The 4467-nt window shown below is 33.9% G+C and overlaps 1 non-coding gene across 1 annotated transcript; it reads right to left on the bottom strand.

The window, feature by feature from the left end:
- Window positions 1-1264: 1264 nt before the first annotated feature.
- On the bottom strand, window positions 1265-1370 carry LOC121220461 (small nucleolar RNA R71). Its single transcript, XR_005917663.1, has one exon. It is a non-coding gene; the product is annotated as a small nucleolar RNA R71 (small nucleolar RNA).
- Between the last annotated feature and the right edge of the window lie 3097 nt (window positions 1371-4467).

The raw sequence follows: 4467 nt of genomic DNA, 5'->3' as shown, positions 1-4467 counted from the left end.
GTTCATAATAACTCAAAAGAGCTCTATTATCTTTCATACTTTTTAGGTTTATGTGATTAAATTATTTCAAACCTAACCCGTCCCTGTTACTTCACATGAATTATAACAAATCCTTAGTTTAATATGATCAGTAAAATGCATGTTTTTCTAAGTAAAAGATTCCGAAAAGACTTAATATTGATTTCAAACTCTAAATGATTGAGTTGCCATAGAATATTTTTCAGAACATTATTAACATGATGAAAATGAACTAAGTTAATTGAAGTGATTATTCTAGCATTTTCATGTTGCCGTTGTTGAAATCTTGTGAATTCTATTGCTAAATCCATCTCATTCATTTTATTGTATACATTGCATTTAGGGATCATTTTGGATCTAAATAGTTATTTTTACTTAACATCAACCAATGAAAACTATTGTTAGCTTTAATTTTACAAAATATTGATTAACATATACGACAGCTGTGGAGACAATAACTTTTATACTTACTTATTACTTGATAACGACTTTGGGTACACTTGCACAAACCACGCGTTACAAGCTTTTGGCACTATTGTCGAGGATTGTTGACTTAATCATTTTTGTGGGACTATTTTTTGTGATTTGATTTTTATTTAATTTCTAACTTTACTAATTAATTCTTTATTTCTTTAATTATTTTTATTTATTTATTTATTCTTTAATTTTTGTGTTTTTCTTTTCAGGTCTTCATGAGTATAGATTGAATAATCGATTTACTCCCTGTAGACCTTAAAATCGAGTGGGCATTTAGACAAAGAAGACGAGAAAGATTAGCCCAGGGACAAGCCGCAGAAATTAACCTTGAGAATCATAACGATGTTCAAGGGAATGGAGTCACTAATGCTCGAAATCCAATCGTTATTACTGATGATAGGGATCGACCCATAAGACAGTATGTCATGCCACTTTTTAAAGAACTAAATCTGGGAATTAGGAGACCAGAAATCGAGGCACTGTAATTTTAATTAAAGCCTGTAATGTTTCAGATGTTTCAAAAAATAGGCCAATTCATTGGAATGCCCACAGAAGATCCATATCTTAACCTTTGATTGTTTATGGAGGTGAACGATTCCTTCAAGATAACAGGTGCAACTGAAGACACACTGAGGTTGAAGTTTTTCCATACACGTTGCGAGATTGAGCACGAGCATGGCTTCATTTGTTGCCATCTAATTCAATTTTTACTCGGCAAGAATTAGTTGAAAGCTTTTTGGTAAAGTATTTCCCACCTAACAAAAATGCTAAGTTGCTGTATGAGATCACCAGTTTTTAAAAAACGGATGATGAGTCCCTATATGAAGCATATCAAAGATTCAAAGAGCTATTCGTAAATGCCCTCACCACCACATTTCGCATTGCATCTAGTTGGAGACATTTTATAACGGCCTCAATGCACATACAAAGTTGGTGGTAGATGCTTTTACGAATAGTGCTATCTTGTCGAAGTCTTATAATGAGGCTTATGAGATCATCAAGAGAATAGCTAGAAATAATTACCAATGGCTGACAAATCAAACAACTTCAGGAAGACGAGTAGTCGGAGTGCATGAAGTAGACGCCCTTAGTTTACTCACAGCTCAGGTATCGTCTATCTCTTCAATGTTGAAACAATTTAGTACTAATAGTTTAAATCATATTGCAGCTTAGCCACCAATCCACAACCAATGAGGTGGACCGAACAACAATTACATGCAGTATAGAGCAAATCAACCTCTTAGTTTCAATCAACAAGTGAAAAAACCACCGCAAGTTGAACCTTCCAATAATTTGGAGAATTTGTTGAAGGCATACATTGCTAAAAATGATGTCTTTATTCAAGGCTAAGAAAAAAACATTGGAGAATCTGGAAAATCAAGTGGGACAATTAGCTAATGAGCTTAGAAGCAAACCCCAAGGTGTTGTACCAAGTAACAAAGAAAATACTCCAATAGCTGAGTCTTCTAATAATCTTGAGAACTTATTAAAAGCATATATGGTGAAGAATGATGCGATTTTGAGAAATTTGGAGAACCAGATGGGGCAGTTAGTCAACGAACTTCAAAATAGACCACAAGGAGTTCTGTCCAATGACACAGAGAACCTAAGGAAATTGGGCAAGGAGAATTACATAGCGGTCAATTTATGAAGCGGAAGGACTTTTGAACCCAAGGGGGTTGAGGTTGAAGATAAACCTCCCGAGAAAGGGGAAAATCAACCAACAATTGAAATTCTTGCACCAGAGAAGCCAAATTCTAGAAATTCTGAAGAGGTCAAATCTAAACTACCAAAATTTGATAAGCTAACCTCTTTTTAGATGCAGATATCTTACATTGAAAGAGCTTTCCAATCCAAGCCAAAGTTCCATAACCTTCATATCCTCAAAGACTCTAGCAACATAAACAACAAGATACTCAATTTAAGAGAATGTTGGATGTGTTGAAACAACTATGTATTAACATTCTGTTGGTGAAAAATTTGGAGCAAATGTCAAATTATGTGAAAGCTATGAAGGAATTTTTGTCTAATAAGAGAAGGTTTGGGGAATTTGAAATTGTAGCCCTGACTACAGAATGTAGCCTATTTTTTCAAAACAAGTTTCCTCCTAAGTTGAAGGATCTAGGAAGTTTCACCATACGTTGCAATATTGGAGAATCCTATTGTGGTAAGGCTTTATGCGATTTGGAATTGAGTATCAAGTTGATGCCTACGTTTGTGTTTAGATGATTAAGTATTGGTAAGGCCAGATTGACTACAGTTACACTCAAACTGGCGGATCGATCCTTGACATACCTAGAAGGAAAGATCAAGGATGTCTTGGTACGTGTTGATCAATTCATATTTCCTGTTGGTTTTATTATCTTAGATTTTGAAGTAGATAAAGGAGTACCAATCATCCCAAGAAGGCCTTTCTTGAAAACCTATAGGATGATAATCGATGTACAGAAAGGTGAACTCACCATGCGAGTTCAAGATGAACACGTGACCTTTATTGTACTCAAGGCCATAAGATATCATGATGAGGTTAAAGATTGTTCTGCTATCTGAAAGGAAGATATGTCGGTTCTTGCAAAATTAGAGTACAATGATCCATTGGAAGGTTTTTCATCTGAATCTCCACATCAAGATGAGGATGATACATGTTTGGAAGCTAACTCAGAAGAATTTAATTCAAAAGTTTAGTTTGAGTTATTAGAGCTATCATCACATGAGTGCAAGCAACCTAACCCATCAAGAGAAAAGTCACTCGAGTTAGACTTAACGGTTTTGAAAAGGTCATCAACTACTGAAAAGGGATATATCAAGGGAGAGTTCGATTCAATCTCAAGTATTTGATCTTAGGAAACTCGAGTCTCAATGGTTAAAAGCAAGGATCATGGATCCTATCTATGAAATTTAGTGTGTGGGACTTGTACCAAAGAAATAAGGTATAACAAAAAATGAGCTGATTTTCAGTTTTTTGTATGAATGATAGAAAGTAAAGCAAAGCAAAACATTGAGAGAGTTCTCTTTACTCTCTCTGTCATTAATTTATTTTCAGTTTTTTCTCTCATTTGAATAAATTACATGCTTAGAAATTATTTTTCTTGAATTAGTACTTCAAATTAATTGTGCCTAAGGAGATTGGAACTTAAGCGAGACCATTTGCGACCCCTCTAACCTTTCCTGGGAATTTAATTTGATGTAATTTTTTGAGAAGAAATTTTCTAAGTAGCCCAAAAGAAAATTTTTTCATTTTCATTTGATTTTTTATTTCCAATTTTTTTTATTTTATGTTCAATAAGAGAGTCAAGTTGGCCTAAGGTTTAATCATTTTATTTCTATCAAGTTTTATTTTAGTGCAAGTAATAAAATTTCAGCAATTTTAGGTTTGAGGCCTAGAACAGTGATGAGGAGAAAAATATCCAACACTTGCAGCCACTTCCCTTCGCCACTGCATCACTTCCCCACGTTGCGGCAATCTCGAAAAAAGAGGGGATGACACAAATTAATAAAAAGGGGAGAAATTTCTTTTATTTCTCTTTCTTAAGAATTTATTTTTAAGCATTTATATTATTATTTTGGTATTTTGTTTTCGCACAAGAAGTACGAAATTGCAAACATGAATAAATTAAGCTCAATGCCTCTTCTCTAATAAAAGCCAAAGTAGTATGGTAGTGCGGATGAATTTGTCTAGGATTGGACTGCTAAGAAAGACTTGGTACTTAAGCAGTCTTCATGTCTCACCACTCTTTTCTTACAACTCTACCTAGTGTTCAATTTTCATTCATTACTTTGTTTTCGTAATAAGGACCTTGCTTCTTTTTAAAGGCGAGTAAGGCAATATTTGCATGAGTTTTAAATTTTCTTAAGTATGTTTCGATGTTTACACATAAGTATGCTGAAATAAATTGATGTTTAGAAAAAATGTTTGTTCATAAGTTAGCTCAAATGCAAGTGTGATTTCTGAGTTTTTTCTATGTTATCTTG

The sequence above is a fragment of the Gossypium hirsutum genome, chromosome D08 (assembly GCF_007990345.1).
Source record: "Gossypium hirsutum isolate 1008001.06 chromosome D08, Gossypium_hirsutum_v2.1, whole genome shotgun sequence".
Classification (NCBI taxonomy): domain Eukaryota; kingdom Viridiplantae; phylum Streptophyta; class Magnoliopsida; order Malvales; family Malvaceae; genus Gossypium; species Gossypium hirsutum.
Note: the sequence above shows the minus strand (reverse complement) of the source record. Positions and strands in the feature narration are given on the sequence as shown.